The sequence below is a fragment of the Ambystoma mexicanum genome, chromosome 3q (genome assembly GCF_040938575.1).
Source record: "Ambystoma mexicanum isolate Mex_15411 chromosome 3q, UKY_AmexF1_1, whole genome shotgun sequence".
NCBI lineage: Eukaryota > Metazoa > Chordata > Amphibia > Caudata > Ambystomatidae > Ambystoma > Ambystoma mexicanum.
In genome coordinates this window covers 81,024,479-81,046,950 of record NC_090926.1, presented here as the reverse complement: position 1 = coordinate 81,046,950, position 22,472 = coordinate 81,024,479, and the positions used below count along the sequence as shown (strand labels likewise).

Sequence of the window (22,472 nt, the reverse complement as noted above, 5' to 3'; positions counted from 1 at the left end):
CGCCAGCTTTTAGCACATACTAAAAAGTGGCGGATCCCTACCAAGTCCATGTTCAGTGCCTCGTGGGGGAAGGCATGTATGCTCGTGTGCAATGCGAAGTGCACAACATGCATAGAACCTCGGGTCCATCCGGATCTCTCAGACTCCTGCAAGTGGGCCTTATTATCAGCGTGGCCGCAAGAGGAAAACGTGCAGCATTTCCGCAAACATCATGTTTTACCGCTCCGCCAAATCCAACGGTTCACAAATGAAACTCACCAACATGGTCGTACTTTAGTGTGGAGGTAAACTTCTACGCACGCAAGCTTTACCGCCTGCTGCTAACCCACGTGCAGTGACGTGGCATTTCTCCATGGAATCCCATCGGGCTCCAAAATGGAGAAGAACTGAAAGGTCCCCATGACGGTCACGTGAACAAAGGAAGAGAAGAAGAGAACACTGTATGGGTAAAACAACAAGTCGTGGGACAAGAAAGGTGGCACAGGCCAGCAGGGTTTACCTCTGGAACCGGTGCCCAATAGTATGATATCGGATGGATATGTGATTATTGTTATGGTTTTCATAACCATATCTGCAAAATAAAATCCTACGGCCTTTTATTGCCAACACTTGTAACCTGTGTGGTCTAACTCTTCTTGCTACAGGGAGGGTGGGCAGACACAGAAGTTAAATGCATATGGGTCCAGCAGTTATGAAGGGAAATCGGTCCCAGCAGGTTGGGCTGCTCATTAAAGCACACGTCTTATATTCCTTTTATTGAATTGGTCACTAGCATTGAATACCATATGATCAAGAACCCGGCAACAGAGCATAATAGAATGCCAAGGCGTTCCTAGTGGTGCTGCTGGTTTATAGTGATAATTTAAAATACCAAAATTTCGAAAGTCTTAATTTCGAAAAAAAAAATATCGAAAAAAAAAAAGATTGAATTTCTTTTTCACTACGTTTTTTATTCGAAAAGGGGGGGATTCCCCCCAAATCCCCCTCTTATTTTTGTTTACCTTTTTTTTACTCGCGAAACCCCCCAAAAATATATAAATAAAAAAATAAAGAATTCGATATTTTTATTTTCGACATTATTTTTTCGGAATTATGTCTTTTGACATTTTTTTTCTCAAAATTATGACTGAACACCAGTGCTGCACACGTCCAGAGCATGGGGTCAGTGTGACCCTCTTCTCTAGTATTCATGAGGGTTTCCCCACATAAGGGCTTCAGCACTGCAGGGGTGAGGGGCCCAAAGGTGCTCGCATACCTCCTTGCACAACGACCATACATTTCCGGTGTTGCTTCCTTTGCAAAGTAGTACTGGATGACCTGTTCTTAGGAATCATTATGAAGAACATATACATTACAATGACCTATGAGTTCGAACAGTAGATGGGAAGATATTGGACTGCAATATGTCGTGTTACGCAATGCAATATGTCTTCTATGGTGCTACTTCTGCTTTTTTTCATTGCCTTTTGGTGTGTAGGGATCTGCAGCCGATTGGCTGGGTTTGAGTTGCTTGTGGTTGGAGGGGAATCAAACCAAAATAGAGAATGACACAATTTTCGAATCCCAAAATATCGAATTTCGAAAGAAACATGTTATCCTCTAAATATATGTGGTGGGGTGGGTTAAGTTAATAAAAAAGGTTGTTGGGGTGGAAGCAGGGGGTCTCCCCCACATATATATGGTGTAAACAAAATAAAACAATATGTATTTTGGGATTCAATGTTTTTGTTCTCGCAGTGATCCCATAGATCCGTGGGAAGTTAACAGTAGCGGAAGGAAGAGAGAGGTAGTTCTCGCTGCTCTGCTGAAGTGTGCACATCAGAGTTAACTGGGCTCTAGAAAGGGAATATTTGTTGGTGTTTTTGGAGGCATGGAGTTTATGGAGACCTCACTCATGCAACCCTGAAGAAGGCGGGGACGGGGGTATGTTTGGCATCCAGTGTGAGTGCGTGTAGTGACACGGTCAGGTTCCTTCATGAGGGTTATAGTTAGGGTATTTGGCATGCAGCGTTTCAGTGTTATGGTTTTGTTGAGGCATTTGATATCAGTTAGGGTGGGAGAAAAGAAAGGTTAACTAATAGCTAGTATTGGGCTAAGGGTTAGGCGCTGCCATGGGGAAGTGCCACAAGTGCCTTCTATATGGCGTGTACCAGTAAATAATGCATTGAGTTGGGAAAGGCCATTGCCTCATGGTGAACAATGCTGATATGTGCACTGTGCAAAAGGTAATCAACAGAACACTGTATGTAGAAGAGCACAGCCAATAAGCAGAGCATGTTTGGCCACCAGAGGCTCCCTTTCCCAGTAGATCGGAGAGTTTTCCAAAAGCTTTATTGGGAACTCGTACTCAGCCCAAGAGCTGTGGCCCTCTAAGATAGCAAAGGATGCATGTGGGATGCAGCCCTGGGCTCTTCCATTACTCCTATTCAGAGTCTTTCTCTGCTGTATACACGTGTCTGATAGGTCACATTCGAATGAGTTCTCTTGCATCTGGGGGCCGGACAATAAATAATGAATTGAAGCTGCGCGACTCAACTGAGCGTCCAGTGATCTGTCCTGGGCGTTAATCTATCTGTGAAAAAGCTTGGAAGGCACCCTGAGAGAGTGCAGAAATAACGAAGGTTCATTATTATAGCTGTGATCGATTATGTGGGGTTAGTTCGGGGTACAACTTCTTATGCCTGCGACCTGTATAACAAATCCGTAGGGACGGGTCGCGTCGGTGTGGGAAGTTTGTGGAGGAACCAAAACCCCTACCTCCTTGGTTAACAGTAGTAAACGGCGGTTGTCCCACACATTGACTGCCACACATTTTATGGATTGGTTTATCAATGTTCATAGACGTGTTTGTTAAATGGCATGTGGCAGACAGATGCACAATATTTCTAGAAAGTCTCGGGTTAATCCCACCTATCTCTTGATAGCTGCAGTCCTCGCGCATCGGCTGTGCAGGAAAGACGTGTCTATGATCATGTAAGCCCTAGCTGTTGTGAAAATGGCTCGTGAGTAGCCGAAACACGTGTTAACCTAAGGGCACCACATCATCGGTTGCACTTGTGTGACTTATTCTACAATACAAATCATTTGATAAACCAATCAATATAAAGTGTGGCGCAGTCAATTTGTGCGCCAACCGCCATTGACTTCATTATTATAGCATCGATGTGTGAACGAGGTCCACCTTTATTGTCTGAAATAGATATGGATGAGTGATAAGATTAGAACAGGTCATAATTATATCATTTTTGCAGCATACCATATTTTGTGAAACAGCTGCATATTAAAAGGCATCCTGTTTCTATGGTTTTTTAAATGGCACCAATTAACTGGAACTGACAGACCATTTTATATATGGCCTAAGTAGAGGCGATCAAACGCTTCCTCAGCTCTATCACGAATTGTGAAAACACGCACTAGATTACGTGCCTCAACATTACCAGGTATAATGTTCGAAACATTTTGAGCCCTAACTCCAATCACCTCATACATGTGCATGACCTAAACATGACAATGTTTACAGTAGGCGGTAACATCAGTGATTTAAGTAGGATATGAAAATGGGGGAGGGGAGCATAAAGAGTCGCAAAACAGTATTGAAGGGTAAGGCCTAACAAGTGTCTGGTCTGGTCCGACCAGGGAATCACACATGTAGGTAAACCACCTTTAAAAGACATGTGGCCTCGCACCTAACGGAATGGCCCAACAAATGCAGACAGGTGTTTGTTCCTGGCATGGACTGGAGTAAACTCTGTTTCAAAAGGAGCATTAAACATAACATAATTAAGCAGCTGCCAAAAAACTGCTAAAATAAAAAAATGTCAAAAATGAAAAAACGAAATCGAATCAAAATAAGTCGACACAGGTTCCAATTCCTCAGTACGTTTGGAGGAAATGCATGATTCTTATGGAGTATGTAATTTTATTAAATCTTTCGTTCTTTTATAAATCAATTAATGTGTTCCTATATTGTCATTTCAGACTATTATAAAGCTCCCGCTGAATAGTTTGTTAATCGTGTCCAGTCAAATAATTTATCTTCTCAATTGAATGAAATGTAACAACTCGGAGACACATATGGAGTGCAGAATACACAATGGAATGGAATGGAACATTGTCTGCTAGCATTCACGATTATTTATGTGACTGTGGGCAGATGTTTGTGTATTGGAGGGAAGGAGTGGTGAGGGTGAGCTAAGCATGAATTGTTCCAATGGGGAAAGCCTGTGGAGAAACAAGACACATTCACAACAGGTGGGGAAGAGAAGTAGGTCTGAGGTGATTCAATGCCAGATGGAGTGACTACCACCCACCGAAGATGCCTCTCAGTGAAAGTTCATGTTGGCACGTCCCTCATGTTCCCCAGTGGACCAAAGGGTATAGAGAGCTAGGCGCGAGGAATCTGTTTGTATGTGAAATAGTCAAAGACATATGTTTGGTTGGTTAAAGTAGAAGGAGAGGAGGATGTTTGGAAATTGGAATGGTATCAATAGGTTGACTGCATCCTCTAGGTCAATCGGGCTTGGATGAGTCAATTACAAGTCAGACAGCAGAAGATGTGGCTGACATTTTGAAACCCACATTGGCCTATTGAGAAATCTCTAGAACCACATCATGGGCTATTCTGTAGACCCTCCAAGATATCCTGGGATGAAATACAAATGTTTGCAGCATGACAAAATTAAATTTAGTAGCATTTGTGTGCTTACTGACTGGAGGATGTGAGAGAGCGAAGGTACACGAATGAGGTGGTGTGTGGGAACGAGGTTGTCATTCTTTGCATCTTTTGTATGTTACTTCTGTTATCAATTTAATAGAAAGAGTCCGAGATGTAGGTTTGGCAGAAAAGGATTTGTTTTGCTCTACCTTTTTTGTTTGAATGCATGCCTGATTTATATTATTAACTTTATTGATCATTATCACTTGTAATTATGCAAATATTCCCAATCTCCATTCACCAGTCCCTCATTCACCCACAACCCTCATGTTCACAAGCGCTCCTCACACTCAACAATTCTTCATTGCAACTTACAAGCTCAAACCTCACAGTTTGCCAGTCATTCAGATACTCCCTAGCACTGACACACTAACTTGTTGCAAGTCACACTCCGCAATCCCTGCTCAACTCCCAACAGGGCTCCCACCGGCTCTCCACTTCCTCTTGGAGTCTTCAGTCCTTCATTCTTTCTCAGTATATCTTTGCACCAATCTTCCTCTCATTGCCCAATTGCTCGCTCCTTCTGCATCTCGTGTCCTTTCTCCAAGTGTATTGCTTGCCCTCTCTTATCCTCTTTCCCAATCCGCAGCTATCTCCCTCTTCCCCCAGTCATCACTCTTTGAAATCACTCCAAGCTAGGTCGCCTGCTCTGCCCCAACAGAAAAGGCTTGAGAGATGTCAGAATTCTTCTTTGTGGACATCCACTAGTTATGTGGGGTAAAGAACTGAAGAGTGAGAACCATAGAAAAATTCATAGGTCCGTTCACCCTCTAATTTGGTGTGAAGGAGGCGGAGTAGGTGCAGAAGCTTCAAGATTTGGTGGAATTGAACGACTTCTTAATAGGCAAGTGCCTTCTTAGAAGTTTTAGGCTTTTGTTGGATTCAGTCACATGTCAGGCTTTCCTACGTGTGATTACCCATGCTTGAACCCTATCAGCCTGTTTGGGAGAGTCCTCTCCCATGTATAACCTATAGGAGCGGCAGTCCCCTCTTTAGTAATGTTGTGATAGAATCCACTCACCTCACACGTACTCTTGAATTGTGTCCTGAATGTGTAGGCAGAACCAATTCATATGGTTGTAAGAGCTACAAGGAATGTTTGAAACTACTTTCCATGTAACCGACTTTGAAACTCTCAACAGATTCCAATGTGCGAAATTTGCAATGACAACTGCAAATAGCAGCATCCATTTTGTTCATTGCAATCTAGCACTTTCCATTTTGGAAGCCTTTCCATTTGTAGCGCTGGTTTTGCTTGAGCAATATCGTTCCATGGATTTGGTCCCTGCTTAGTCGTTAATGTGTTCTTTTTTGGCTTGTATGCTTTAAATGAGAATTTGTTCATTATAATGAAGAGAAATAATTCACCCATGGGAATGCTTTTAAAAAAAAGTAATTTAATTGTTTTGAAAATATTTGTTTTTCAAGTTTTGAACATGATGTATTAAATAAAACAACTATTTAACTTCATATTAGGTTTCACCCAAATAATTGACAAACTATTTGTTGTTTGGTCATAAACTAAATATGCTATTCGGCACACATCTGATACAATTATAAATATTAATAACTATTTCATATTTGATTGCATACATTTATGTAGAATGTCCCTTGATATGAGTGGATTGTGGGAATCATCCAGAAATCCACATTTCATTAATGTGTCATGTTGCTACAATGACATATGAATAAATATTATTTTGAGTTCAACATTAAACAAAGTGCACAGAATATGGGGTGTATTCCCAGAGTGGCTGCCTGTTAGAGAACCAATAGAAATACTGGACACATTAAAAAGTGTGACGTCACAATGACATACTTTATGAATATTACACTTTATATAAGCAGAAACACACAGGGAGTGAGTAGAGCTATGGGGTTGTGAAGGGTGCAGGAAAGGGAAAGGGAACACTTGTTCCAAAATGATGAATCCTGAGGTTGGATATTATCTGGAGGTTATAGGGGCTCATCCATGTGGATATGAAGCCTTTACTTGATCGAGACATGCGTTCCAGTAGGAAGAGACCAGAAGGGGTCTAGCACACTCGGAGATTACTTGAAAAATCTGAGGGTCCATGCTGGTTCTGTGCATTAAAGAAATATTCAAAAGTGAGCATGGAAATACCCAACGTAGTTGGATACCTGTTCTCTAGAACAATCTATTTGCTAAGTCCCAGGAGTTTGTGAACTGGGGAGGAAATTACCACTCCTTTCAAATAAAAAGCTTTAATATTATAGTGTGAAAATGCAGCAGTGCTTTCTCACTGTATTTAAAACCAAGTGAAATCTGACTTATTGTCGAACAAGTAGCATGTTTCTGTGCACATCACACAGTGGCACATAAGCTTTCACCAACAGAATGGGGATACGATATTGAAGCTTGTTAGTATAAATTATGCCTTGCTTTCACTGTATTTAAAGCTGAATGAGTTTACAATTAAACATGAGCAAATAGCATTTTGTCTTTCAGTGTGTGTAGTGAAAAACTGAGAGTATTTCCCAGCGTCTAGAGTTTTGTAAAATATAGACAAATAAATTGAATACTGTGTTTTTCAAAGGCATAGTCAACAGCGGAGACTATGAACTGATACACATGCTCCATAGCCTGACAGAGAATTTATAAACCAACACCTGTGACAACCATAACTACTTAAAAACACAGATCATGATGAAAGACAGTTTAGTATTTCCATTTCCACAGAAAAGATGCACTTCCAAACAGTAACATTTCAGCAATGACCTTGTGTTGAAGTGAGAGGACCATGGATTAAATACATTCATATCACCAAAGTGGGTTGGGGGGCATAGTTGCTGTCCTTTCAGAAAGTCAGATTCATAGAGAAGATTAATCAACTTTCAGTGTGTCCTAAATTGATAGCACAGCTCACTAGATGTAGTATGTCATTTAAATGAATAGGGTAGAAACAAATCACACCACATTACACATGCAGACACATTGCTAGTGAGAACTATATGTAGCCAATGCATCTTTCTGTGTGACAATTCTGGGATCCCACTACGTGGTTTTGATATTGGAAAAAATGAAGGTTTTAATCTTCCATTTATCAAAGGAAACAATTATATGCAAATATCATATGAAGTAATTGGATACACTGGCCGATAAGCAGCAATGTAATTAAGGACCTAGATTGTGTTGTTTAGAATTTACATTGTTCAATAAGAATTAGATTCAGAAATATAACTGATTTATCATATGACTGCATGTGTGCCATACAGTAGCACGATTTAGACAGGCAGGCTAATTCTTATATCTGTAATCCAGCTACCAATGTATATCATTTTATTGTCATGATTTCCGCAAAATAAAGCTTGGGAACCACCTTTGGTCCATTTATTTAAATACATTTGAGATTTAATTCTAAATAAAGATTGTTTCTTGTACCAGAATTGCAGGGTGGGATTGCATACCAGGGGGCGTTAAATCAGGGGGTGCACCTCAGTGACATTATAATTGAATCCATGAAAGACTCAACAGTATTTTGAAACAGGTCTCTGCCAATGATCGTGCCTAAACATTCTGCTGTGAATAAGACAAAGGACAAAGGCAATATAATGCATGGACTAGGCTAAAATAAACTAATCTGATAATAGTTTCTGTTTACTATGGATTTTATATAGTGCTTACATAGCTTTGCAGCCTCATAGCACTAATCTTGCTATTATCTAATTTATTGATATTCAATTTATCAACCCAAGAAGGATCAAAGTCTTATTAAGCCCACCTGCGTCTATCATGTTGGATTGTCCCTGGACTTGTTTTTAACAATTGAATTGTGTGTATGTGAGAGATTGTGTAGAATCAATGACTACTGCTGAGCACTACTTTGTGTTGAGAATGTTTGCATTGTTGTGTGTGTGTTTGGAATTTGTCTTCCTTTGTTGTCTAAACAATCAATTCTTGATTTTTTTTCTGAGAGATCAAAATCAGCCCTGTGAGTCACTTTATCTATATGTAGGGTTGCTTTTTTTGGTTGCTTTTAATAAGATTGTATATGTATTGTATTGATAAGATTGTATATGTACTGCATTGATGCAGCTAATAAAATGTATAAAATAAGAAATAGATTTTGCCTTCTTAATTGGAACAGTGCCACTGTCTTGTATCATGAACACTGTTTTACACACCTGAACTTGAGGTCCATTTGTTTTGACTGTAGAGTACTGCAGAAAATAAGTGTACTAATAGGTATGTTAGAATTGCTAACAGAGTGTTATTGTATTTTTATGTCTGTTGAGGTATCCCCTTCCTTGATGGAGAAGCAATAAAGGTAATTATGTTCACTGATGCAACCCTCAATCAGGAAGGCACCACGACAGGAGATTTGATCCCCTTCAGTGCCAGAGGCATCTTGCCTCTGGATGTTCTAGATGGTTAGTGCCACAGACGATCCCATTAAATGTTAGTCTTCCCACAAGCAGCACAGGACTTGGTATGTGTGTGACTCACTTGGCATATACTACTTATTCAATTGAATATGGTTATTCTCTGAAGCTTTGGAACGGATATTGTACTTGTTAGTAATGGTTTCAAGGATTCAGGTTCCAAGTAAACCCAATGTGGCAGAGATCGACATCCCAGGCCAAAAGGTTTCAAACCACAGTTTCAAGGAGACATTTCTGTGATGAAGAACTTGAAGTCAATATTTCGACTCGGGAAAATACTTAATTATTTTGATTTTAAGTTCTTCATAGTTGTAATGCCAGCTCCTAGGTGTGCCTCTTGAGGCAAAAGACACAAGGATAATAGATAGAAATGAATGTTCATGCGCGTAAAGGTTCCATCTCTCTGGGTGGGCAGCATAGTCTATGGGGGTCATTACGAGTTTGGAGGTAGCCATGGTGCTACTAGCGCCATGGCTGCCTCCAAACTCATGTCCGGGTTCCTTGAATGGGGACTTACCGGGTCATTCCAACCATGGAGGACCCTAAGTCCCCATTCAAAAAACCCATCCCCATTCCCATTCAAGCCCCCATAGGGCTCAATGGGAATGGGGAGGGAGCTAATAACAGGCCCGTTAATAATGGGCCCGTTATTAGCTCCCTGGTCGCTTAACGGCTCCCGCTAAGGGACCTCGTAATGCAGCGGTAAGGGGTTAACGGCACCGGCATCCTTACCGGCACCATTAACCCCTTACCGCTGCACTCGTAATGACCCCCTATGTGTCCCAGATCAGGTATGGGTTCACTCTTAAATGCTAATTGAGTCCGTCCATTTCCAGTCTTAGGCGAAGAGGGATAGTGTTACAGAGATTGCGCTGTATGTTTGGGGGTATTCTGACTCTGCAGTATGTTCCTTTCTTGGTTTAGGGGATTATTGTATATGGAGGATCATGGTGGGAGACTAGGGGGAGAAACGTTTGAACAAGTGACCTTGGGCAAAGAGATGGGTGTCTTTGTGCACCAGACAGAAGACTTTGGATTCAGTACCTTCAGAGATGGGCTGGCATGAGCAGTTTCTTGCACTCTCTGTGAGATGTGGACTCTTCATGGCAAGCTGATGAGCAATTGGTTGCATGGTTTTATGAGTTCAGCAGCTCGCTTAGAGCCTTGCATGGGAGACACAAGTAAATGCACATTAGCACCATGAGCAGGTGCAGAAGGTTGAAGAAATGCATCTACTTACAGAGAACTCTCGACCTCAAGAGGTGTTTAGGTGCCGAGTAACCCTAGAAGTCACATCTCTAGAATGAGGGTCAGATACTGAAGGCCACTATTGAAAGTGAATTTACCTCAGGTTCGAAGTTCAGCTAAGCTTTCAGCCTTCAGGCTGTGTGGAGGCGTGTCTTTTCATCGAGGCTGGCCAATTGATTGTTAGCTGTTAGGGATATACTGGATCCAGCAAAGCAAACTTGGCCTACCCTTAATTTAGCACAGAACATATTCTAAGTTCTACTTAATGTAGGCCCCCCATATCTACTGTTAACATGTTTCTGGTGCTTTTCCATGAGGGGAGAGGCAGGGCACCTGGGCTACAAGGGCAGATGCTCCACTCCTCTTCCCAGTCATGTTCTGGAGGGGATCCTTGGTCTCAAGCCCAGGGACCCCATCTCTCCAGCTCTAAAATCTTTCCACTGCCTCCCAGTTGCTGCGAGTATCACGTTCAATACCCTATGCATCAACCATATGTCTTTCTGGGGCCTGGACCTCTCTACATCCAACTCTCTCTCCCTAAATATCTTCCTGCTAAACCCCTTTGGTTTTCTAGCTCCAACTTTCTGCAGATCGGAAGCTTTTCAAAGCAGAGAGTGGGGGGTAGATTGCTCTCCTCCACAGGTGCCTCCCTCTCATTTTTTCATCCTCCTTCCCCCTCCTCTGCTAATGTCCAAGTCTGCCACTTGACTGGCTGCCTGGTTCCCTCAGATTCTTACAGGGCACCAGGCCCACCTCGTCCAGTCTTCCCCTGCACTTGGTCTCCCATGACCCACTCCCCCTCTCAACCTGCACTTGCCCTTCTGGGCACTCTCCTCCCCCTGCACTAGCCTGGCTGGCCTGCACCCCTTGATCCCTTTCAGCACCTTACCATGCAATTAGCCCGTGCACCTTCCTTCCCCTGTGCTCTCTGCATTCCCCTGGTCTGTCCACCTGATATCCCCTGGCACTCGCTTTTCTCACGGGCCATTCCGCCCTTGCCTGCACTTCCCGCCCTCCCGTCTCTTGTGAACTTCTTGTTTACTGCACTTGCACGATCCAAATGTCACAAGGCCTAGTAGGACCATCTCCCCCCCTCCTTGTCTTGTTGCGCCTTGAAACACATTGTGTATAGGCGCATTATAAATACCCAAACAATAAATCCAGGTACCCAATTCGGAGGGAGGGGGAATGTCCTGCCGTAGCTGCTCCTTTCTCCATTAACAAAAAAGGACTTTCAATGCTGGAACTGCAATAGACACAGCCTGATTTCCACAACACTCAGTCCTCTTCTTTACAGAGAATTTCTAGTAATCTACTCAGTGCTGTTGATCTTGGATTGGAACTATGTAGTAGCACACACGAACACGTGGGTTGTGCTTTCCTACATTTTGCTTGAATTTAGTGTCTGGGAACAATTAAAGGTGGAGAGGGAGCTACCTCTGTAAAGACAACTAGTACTAAAAGGAAAAAGGTCTTAGGCTGGAGGGTGAATTTAGCATTTATCTATTTCTCATCCTTTGCCATACGGTGGATACATACTACAGAGAGGTGAAGAGGGGGCTGGTTAAATCTAGTGATTCCCCCCTTTCAGGGAATTATAAATAATATTCCTGGTGCAGTTCATTTTGGATTGGAACAACAGTGTCCGCACTGCCACTGCTCAGATCCATGGATGAGGATGAATAGCAGGGACAGTCGCCACTCTACCCAATTATGCTCCAATATGGAGCTGCTCTCCCTGCTGGGTGCACATAATGTAACCAAAGCCTGGTCTGCAGGACAGGCAAGTGGAAAAATAAATACTACGGCTGAAGGCACAAAGGAACACAGATTTTGTAGCCATATATGAACTCCACCCTCATTCAAAGAACTAGAAAATGCTCAAAGGAACAAGTGCCGATTTTATTTTTGTACAACTTGTTGATTGATCAGGAGGGTGTTGGCACCAAAGACAGGCGGAAACTCAAAACAAATATTATTAGTAAATGCTACAGGAGTTTTCAAATGCACAACCTGCTTCCTTCGGTCACCCACTTGCTACTTTTGTGGCCTTTTCATAATCCCTCAAAGACAGAGTTATACTTTGCTAGACTCCTCACAGATTATGCCCACCTATCATAGGTCTCTCTCTGATTTTAGCTTGACTGGGTAGCTATCATAACATAAACTATATGGCTTGTCCACTATACTATGCAGCAGCGTTGTGAGACAAATCGTGGTAATCGGCTGCTGCCCACTTGTGTTTTCACCAGTGAAGCTCAGTTCAGACGGGAAAATGTCAGTTATGGGTATAGGGTGTGTGATGCTGGAAATGCATTGGAGGGACAGGGCCTCCGTGTCCTTGTCCTGTAGTCCTTTTATCATGTGTATTCTGTATTATTTTCCATACAGGAGTCCATGTGGGGCTCCTGGCAGTGCAGCTCTTTCTCTTTTTGGTTTGGTGTACAGACCCTTGGCACCCAAGGGTGGGGGTACAACCCTACACCCCAAGTGTATGTTTTTGGGCGCCTTTGTGTGGCCCACAGAGCAGGGTATGGGCTGGTGGCATCTCCATGCTAAATTTGACAGGTGCTCTGAGAATCCTCCATTTTGGGATACCCATCATGCCCTGCCATTGGAATCAGTTGATTCTTGATAGGAGACAAGATGGCCCCTGTAGCCTCTTGCTTTCTATTGCCTGTTACCTTGTTTTCCCAAAGTCCTGGGAAGCCCGGACTCTGTCCCTTCCCATGTCTGGACTGGCTGTTTGGTGGCAGTTCCATATATGCTATTGTGGGGAAGTCCATGCCAGACTGGCTTGAGCCTTCCCAGTGAATATGTTGTGGGTACGCCCTTGGGGTGGGACCTGGGTGAATGGAGTGTGTGACCAATATGCACTTCATGTTATGTGTGTGGTTTCTGGTATGTGACACAAAGACTGAGACAGCCTTGCCCGAAACTGGTATGAATGCAGTGTGGCGTGCTGAAGGGCTGGGTGCTTGTCCCAATACACATTCATTGTTGTGAGTGTCTGGGGGGAGGAGAATGGCCTGAATGCACTGTGAGCCTGATTGGCTGCCTGCCTGCATGAATGACCTTCTGAATGATTGGTTCCCTGAGTGTGACCCAGCAGACTGAATGAAAGACCAAACAGTATATCTGGGGACCTCTCACTGATGGAAATTGTTCAGAAGCTGAAGTCGAAACTTGATGCTTACTCTCGAAGCTCAGCCGGAAGAAGAAGGTGAACCGCTGTTCCCTTTGACACAATTTGAAAGCTGCTGTGCCTTTAAGAAACTGATCCAAGAGAGGACCAGGGTAGGAGACCTCTTCCTGAGCTACGAGGGACCATTGTGCACCAGCTAACCTTCACCAAGGCTCCCTGTAAATCTGCCTTCGAAAGACTGTCGACCGGAAACGGGGACCGCTGAGGAAACTGAAGAGAAGCACCAGGACATCCATCCACCGTCATTGACCAGGGTTCACAGGATCGCCGTAACCTCTGGAGACCCGAACAAAGCTGTGTTGCCTAGAAGCGGGGATAGCTTGACACCGTGCCACGACAACTGGAGCAGCAACTCTCCATTGCCTAAGCACACATTGAAACAAGGACTCCCTCGCTCATCACCGACGGCTGCTTTGTCCCGCCGGAGAAAGTCAAGGCCGCCGGCGAACCGAGGAGAATCTGCTGGTGGGTTTCCTGCCACCTGAGGACCACAAAGACGCCGACGACCGGATGCCCTTGCTGGGCCAAAGTTCTTCATTGTCTCTTTGTGGCAACGAACTAACATCACCGAGGTGCACCGCACGCCTCATCTTTGCAGGACGTCCACGACCGATTGTCGACGAGCACCGCCAGGACCGAAGCTTCTGTCTCGAAGCCTATGTTCACCTTTTCTTCGAGGGATCTCGATGATCCATGGCTCCTGCCTTAAAGGGAGTCCACTCAAGAAGGATCTGTCGATGACCCAACGTCGAACTCTGCTAAACCAGGTACATTGGGGTTGTAGAACTTTTATAGAAGGAAATAAGACTCTTATAAGCAATATATGGACTGGGCTTTTGTTATATATTTATTTCAAAGGTTCCCCAGGTGGGGGGATCCTCATACAGAAGTGTGCCTAGTGGTAGGGGGCCAGTATTCTGCCAATTGTTTAACTACTTTTTTTCCTCCTATGTCTATTGTTGATACACATTATTAATTGATTTGTATGTCATTTGAAACTGTCTACAGTTGATGCATTTTAATGGAATCTAAAAAGTAATCGTGGTACCACATAGAGACTATATATATTTAGAATAGCCTGAGCACAAAGTGTGCTATTGTATGTGTACATAATCAAAGCCTTATTTACATAAAGAACTGTGTTTTCACTAACATAGTGTGTGGACATTCCTTTGTGGGTGCTTGGGGACTACTCTGTACTTAGGAAGCAGCCTGCACCACCTCTTGAGAGCTTAAGCCTTGATTGCTCATCCAACATTACCAAATAGAGAACCATGGCTGGGGTGCTCTGTGCTTCTACTCTGCCATATAGAGAGCAGGAGTACAGATACCCCCCTCCAGTCTTTACACTGGTGGCAGCTGTGGGATGCTTGTGGTTTTAAGAATCAGTGTGTAACCTTGTCACTTACAAAATATCCACACTAGATAACTACATTACAAGCGATGGGATCTATTGCAAATGGTAAATTGACTAGGATGAGCTTAGAGTCTCTCCAGAGTGATGGTGAAGCCAGGGAGTTAGACTTTGAGGGTAAGCCTAGGGCTGAGCTGATAGCTGCCCTGCTGGACTACCAGAATGACTGTGAAGCTCTTGATGAAGGGGGGGATGCAACCATCGAGGCCCCTGCCCCTGGGGTTGTTACTGAATCTGTTTCTGGGAAGTGCCACCACTCCTGCTGTCTCTATTTCGGAACCCAGGACTGCTCTTCAGGGGGAAGCCCTGAAGATTGAACTTTTAAAATTGGAGCTACAATGGGAACAGTTAGCCTTTCAATATAAAAAGTTGGGAACAGAAGCTGAGTTGAAGAAAGAGGAGTTGGCGCAACAAGTGATACTCAAGGATAGGGACACTGAGCATCAGAACATTCAGCTGGAGAGAGCTAAAGTGGAGACTTCAGGCAAACCATTTGAGAGTGTCAGGTCCCCTGCCACCAAGATTATGAAAGATTGGGTTGGTGTGTATGTGGAGGGTTCCGATATCTTCCAATGGATTGAAGTGTTTGAAATGGCTTGTGGAATCCATGATGTTGATAAAAGAGGTTGGGCTAAGTGTTTGTAAGCAGAGTGCCTCAGACTGGTTATGACTGTATTCTGAAACTGAGTGTGGAAGAAAGGTGTCAGTATGAGTGCATGAAAACTGCTTTGATTACCAAGTTTGGCAAGACACCTACCCAATACCTTAATAGGTTCAGGGAAGAAAAGAGAGAATTTGTCTTGGATTGACTGGGTGAGTGCTGCACATATGAACATGATGGGGTGGATTGATGGATACAAGGTGAAAACTTTTTTTGAATTGTCACACCTTTTGTTTTTTGAGAATTTTTCTGAAGCCTGTTCACCAGAGCTGCATAAGCATGTTGCTGACCAGAAGCTGTCCAGACTGGCTGAAAAGTGGGTCTCCCACCGGGTGTCCCCTAAGGAACCCAGTGGGAAGGACAAGGACAAAGATAAGGGGCCTCTCAGAACTCGGAGGAGTCCCAAAGGCAGTCACAGTCGGGTAAATCAAAACTTACCTCTCCTAAGACCCAAACATCTAGTGGGGATATGTCCTACGTGGTTGGGAGTAAGAGTAGTGGTCCTCCTGCTGCAAAGCAGGCTCCCAGTGCCTCCAGTATCATACCCCACATTCCGGGTACTTGTTGGGACTGTGGGGCTCTGGACCACAAAAAGGGTGACCCCAAGTGTAAAGGTAAGGCACTTGGAGTCCAGGCTGTCAACCTGACCTACCCTTAACCCATGCCTGAGGTGGAGGCCACTGTCCTCTCCTCCTCTACAGGAATCACATTCGGTGCGCCTGTAGAGATTTCCCTAGTGTCACTTGGGGCCTGGGACCAGTATGCAGAAGTACTGGCTACAATCCCACAGAACACCCGTTGGTTTTGAAGAAGTGTCCTCCTGAATGGCCAGCCTTCCACTGCATTCAGAAACACTGGGGCAAACATGACAGTGGTGGACAGGACCCTGCTCAAGCCAGAGGACTATGTAGGTGCTCCTCTGAGAACCACCAGGTTAGCTGGTGGGCCTCCCAAATTATCTCCAGTAGCCCTAGTCACAATCATGATTGGAGACAAGACAGCAAAGCTTCCTGTCCTGGTTCAGGACAATGTACCTGCTAACATATTGTTAGGCAATTAATATTGTGGAGTTGGGGTTGATCTCTGATGGTCTCCCCCTGAATGCTGCTGCAGTCACTAGGTCACAGGTACCACCGGGTCTGACTGCCAGTCAGGTACCCAAGCCAAAGTGGTGACCCAAGGCAAGAAGAAGGAAGAGTAAGAAGGCCACCACTGGGATTCATGCTCTGGACGGGCTGGGTCCAGTGGTAAACCCAGACTCAACTCCTGAGGGAGAAGAACTAGAAGACCCCCCCTGCGGGAGAGGTGCTCAACCCAGTGGACCACCCCAACCTTCAATGCCTGCTGGCTGAAGGGGGACCCTCTAGGGGAGACTTCTTTAAGGGTCAGAGAGAGTGCCAATCTCTCGAGGGTTTGAGGAAACAGGCCCTGGCCCAGGCACAAGGAGAATTGCCTAGGTCTTTCTGGATTTACTGGGAGGGTGAGCTCCTTTTTAGTGAGCCCACTAAGCCTGAACATGGTGCCCTCAACAGGTTGGTGGTACCCCAGGTTTACAGACCCTTCCCATTGCAGTGGGCCATGAGGTGCCCTTAGCTGGTCATCTTGGTACCAAGAAACTGCTTAAGCGACTGACTTGGCAACACTTTGTGTCTGACTATGCTCCACTACTTTCCAACCTACTCACTACTGTCTTGTCCTGACACTACGCTCAGAGTGACCTAGCCTTCACTCTGCTGTATATGATGTATATTTTTATGCTTTCACTGTAAGTCTACGATTGATTGCATATTCCACCACTTTCTGTAATTATGTTTATTATAATATATTTTATATATACAACTTTTGTACCTATGTAAATTTACGCCGTCCCTTTATATCCTGTATATGATGTCACTTTGTAACCTTGTACTCTGATGCCCACGGGCCTGGTGTGCGCTACAAATAAATAAAATACAAAATACAAATACAAATAAGAAGGCAAAGCAAAGGCTCTCTGCATATTTCTACTGGCCCCGGATGGGAGTAGAAGTGGAGTCCCACTGCAGGATCTGCCCCACTTGTTTGTCAATTGTCTGGCAAGACCGGAGGCAGTGTCATTGCCCCAATCTGTGTGTGTCCAAATTTCTTTACAAAACAAGATTGGCCTCCGTGGGAAATAGTAAAGGGAGTAAGTCCCTTTGCTAGCACCATGGTCAGGCCACAGATGGCGATGGAGAGAGCAGGGATGCGTGGGACTAGGCCTGTGGCAGAGTGGGGGACATTGGGGATCAATTCTCGCATCCTCCTAATTGGCAAGCACCTTCTTCCTGGGTGCTAATAATCATAAAAACCTACTAGACTGATGTTCCAGTTTCAACCAAAGCCTTTATACATTTTAAGGCAAAACAACTTTATATGATTACAAGGCATTAACGCAGGAAAATTCCTTGTCAGTCAATCATTTTTGCAATTCAACAGTCTGCATAGATACCAGGAATTAATTTAGAATCTGTCCTATATTGAGAACATTAATACTCTCTGATGATATCCTACACATATATTGTATCAGAAGTTCTCTCCTATAAATGTATTAATAATAAGTACATAGAGATCAAATGTCCTCTATTAAAGTCTCCTACTGGACACCAACATTACTCAATGAATCTATCCTACAAAGTCAACAACAATACTCCATGAAGCTATTACACACAGCAATTATCAATAGTGTATACATACTGATGACAATTCTTTATGTAACTATCCAACACGTATATCAATAATATTTCATGCAGCTATCATGCACTGATACCAACAGTACCCAAAGCTATGCCACACAGACAGCAAAACTAGTTGATGAAATTATCGTGCATGGTTACATGCAATATCTTAGACTTTATACTTCAGGTAGATCAACAGTCCATGGACCGTTCTTGCCTAACTACCATTGTACACTGATACCAATGATACTTTATGAAGCTAAGTTGCAATAATAACAACAAGAATGTATTAATCTACCCAACACTGATGCCACCAAGACTCCATGAAGCTATGCTACATAGATTCCAACAAGATGAATTAAGTTCCACTTGGCAAATACAAACAGTGCATCAACAAGCTTATACAACCTTGTAGAAACAATGATGAACAGATCTACCCTACATAGGTGTAATGAAATTTCATAAAATAATATTTCACATGCAATGCAACAAAGGGAGCGAGGGATCATAATATTTTTTAAAAGATATGTTAGATCATTTTTATACATAGAGGGTATATGAAGTTGCGTATTGCTAAGTAGACCCATATCAGTTATTTGCAGAACTATACCCACAAATCATCTTTAGAATCCATTCCCTCATTCCTTGCATATCCATGTAGCCATATTTTTTTTTATTGAGCAAGCTTTTTATTAAGGCTAGTTATAAATCTATCTTGAGAACAGATTGTGTGCTACTTTATTTAAAAACCAAAAAGAAAATGGAGGAAAAGAAAATCACATTCCAAGTCAAGTCAAACAACTTTATTCGGCCAAAAAAAATGACCATCAAAGTACATCCTACAAAAACATTTCTAAGGATAAGAATACGGTTCTTATACAGAATTATATAAAATCAACCACAGAGAAGACTACAGGGCAGTGCGAGCAATCCACCCCCACCAGTGGGAACCATAAACAGATCTTAGGCCCAAAATCAAGTCCCACCAACCCCATGCCTCCTCCAACACCCATGGCGCCTTGGGCCTAAGGCAGTCAAATTAGCACCTGAAAGGAGGCTGTTACTAGGAAAGACCCCAGGCTTTACTATGGCAGATCTGACAGGGGTGACAGGGTTGAGGAAAGGGGGCATACTGATTGAAATCCCACTCTTCGATGACTTGCCAGCCCGACCACCACCTTCCCAAACCCTGTGTGCTAGACTATGGTCCCAAAAAGTCAATTTGATGCTGTCCAGAGAGTTTTTGCCCATGCTGGTAATTCTGCTACACCCCGCCAGAGCCTCTCTACGTACAAACGGGCAGCCTCCAGTAGTATTTAGCCAGAATAGGCATTTGTTAAGTAAAGCGTCCCTTGGCTCTCGCTTATCTGGTGCCAGTTTGGGCACCCCCTGAAGAAAGACTGTTGTATGATTGGGGTTTCCTGATTCCAGCAACTTAGGTTGATCCCCCGACTTCCATGGACTCTGGGCTTTGGGTTCGGTACAGTCGGAGACCATGAGGGCAGAGGCCTGTGCCTGTATTGGGTCAACGGCAGTCCCGTTGGGGGTGGACAAAACCAGAGGGACCTCTGCAGGTAAACAGTCTGAGGAACTTTCCAGGGGTGGGCACATGTGCCCTTCGTCAGCTGGGGTGTTGATCATGGGCTCCTCCACTTGAACAGTTCCAACTCCTTTCCTTTGAGCCTCTAGCAAAGCGTATAACAGATCCTTGATGATGGCCAGTTCCGCCAATACTTGGGTACACCCACACCCTCTATGCAAGGGCGCTTCCTCTGTAGATAGGTCAGAGGTCAATTTGGGCTCATGGTTACTCCCAGCAGATGTATTGTTTTGGATAATGTCCTTGACCGACCGAGAAGGGGACACACCAAGGGGGGAGCTACCCTCTAAACTTGTAGATGATAGTATATCGCTCCACGAACTATTGTGGGAGCTTGAGGAGGATATGCCCCTTTGGGCAGTTTGGGCCGGTAGTGACAGTCTGTCCCCCGCAGCCAAAACAGATGAAATGGGAGAGTCCAGCCGGAGCCCAGAGGGTGAGGCAACCAGACTCTGTGCCGGTAAGGGGAAGGGCTCTACCCCTGGACTATCCAGGAGATGACGGATCTCATTGAGCAGAAAGTGGGTATCCCCAAGATTTGCGGGTGCTGTGGCCTCATGGGTGGTTCCTGGTGCACAATGTGTTGTCAAGGCAGCTAAGGGACCCGCTGTCCGATTCCTCTTTAGCAGTCTGATTTTCCTCTTGGCGCCGGGAGGGGGACCCGGGCCAAGCTCAGGTCCAAAAAACATAGGGGGTACAGGGGCTGGGATCCCCCCGGTGGCATGAGCATGGTGGTCCGGCATAAGGACCCAGAGAATAGACTCAGGAATAGGGCAAAATAATGTCACCTAGATTACCTCCTTGACAAACAGCAGACGGCAACAGCTTCCATACGGTGAGCAGCGGCTTCAAACTCCAACCTCCCTCTAATCAGTGTTGAAGTGACATCTCTGCGGGCAAACCAGGAGTGCAACGCTCCCCCTCGGCGTTCCGCGAACACCCCTGCGGGACGCAAACACCCCGCGCCCTTTCCCCGCGGGCTTCACCCGGCGGGCTTGTAGATCCAGGCGTTAGTAGTGGGGGGGGCGTGGCCAATGTACGAAGGCCCTCCTGGGCCAAGCAAAAGTCCCCCTGCGGGACGCAAACACCCCGCGCCCTTTCCCCACGGGCTTCACCCGGCGGGCTTGTAGATCCAGGCGTTAGTAGTGGGGGGGGCGTGGCCAATGTACGAAGGCCCTCCTGGGCCAAGCAAAAGTCCCCCTGCGGGACGCAAACACCCCGCGCCCTTTCCCCGCGGGCTTCACCCGGCGGGCTTGTAGATCCAGGCGTTAGTAGTGGGGGGGGCGTGGCCAATGTACGAAGGCCCTCCTGGGCCAAGCAAAAGTCCCCCTGCGGGACGCAAACACCCCGCGCCCTTTCCCCGCGGGCTTCACCCGGCGGGCTTGTAGATCCAGGCGTTAGTAGTGGGGGGGGCGTGGCCAATGTACGAAGGCCCTCCTGGGCCAAGCAAAAGTCCCCCTGCGGGACGCAAACACCCCGCGCCCTTTCCCCGCGGGCTTCACCCGGCGGGCTTGTAGATCCAGGCGTTAGTAGTGGGGGGGGCGTGGCTTCAATTGAATGGGCTTTTTGCTCGCGATACAACATCTAAATGAAATTCTTATGGTATGGTTTGGAATACCAATATATGTTGCCCTCACCTTGCACACAGCACTAAGATGATATAATAAATCACTGCATCCATTAAATTATTGATTCTTTCATAAGACCTCTCTGCAATATGTTCCCTATTGAGAGTATTGAGTGATCTGGGTTCTAGGTCATTTGGTCGAAAATAAATGGTCGACAGGACAAATGGTCGACACCAAAAGGTCGACAGGTCAAATGGTCGAATATTTTTTTGTTTTGTTTTTTCAATTTTTTTTTTTTGGGTGGGGGGGGTCCCCCCAACCCCCTTTTTTTTGCTAAAAACCCCCTTTTTCCCTAAACGAAACCTAAAAAATATATATATATAAATAAAAGAAATTCGACCATTTGACCTGTTGACCAAATTGTGTTGACCATTTGTCTGTCGACCATTTGACTGGACACTGTTATCTTTTATAGTCATGTTTGTGTCGTTAACACAACTAAATTAATCGCTCAGGTCAGATTAGTCTCTGAAATTGTTTGACAATGATTCCCATATATCATTTTATTAAAAAACATGTTTGTGCTTCGTACAAATATATTTTAGAAAAAAACACATTTGAACCCAAACGAAACACGTCCTCTACTTTTAATTGTACATATGCAAATGAATAATATAAAACAATCATATAAGAGGTATCAAAATCCTTGAAATTCAGCATGAACCAACAGGACAAACCAATAGATCACATATTTTCTTTATTGCATAAACATTAGACAGTTCGGTCATTACTCGCTGTCTGCGTCTTTGTTCGCAGAATATGATTGTTTATGTTGTGAACAACGATATATATGTAGTCAACAACATTATTATCAATGTTTCCTTAACAGAAAAGACACATCTAAATTTCTCCCCGAGGTGTAATCTCCACCCCTTGCTTTATCTTCACTAGAACTTCGCAGT

The 22,472-nt window shown here is 44.4% G+C and overlaps 1 protein-coding gene across 5 annotated transcripts in view; it reads right to left on the bottom strand.

Moving 5' to 3' along the window:
• Positions 1–22,472, bottom strand: part of HDAC7 (histone deacetylase 7) — a 1,864,336-nt gene that overhangs the window by 568,548 nt on the left and 1,273,316 nt on the right. The gene's annotated exons all lie outside the window — the stretch shown is intronic.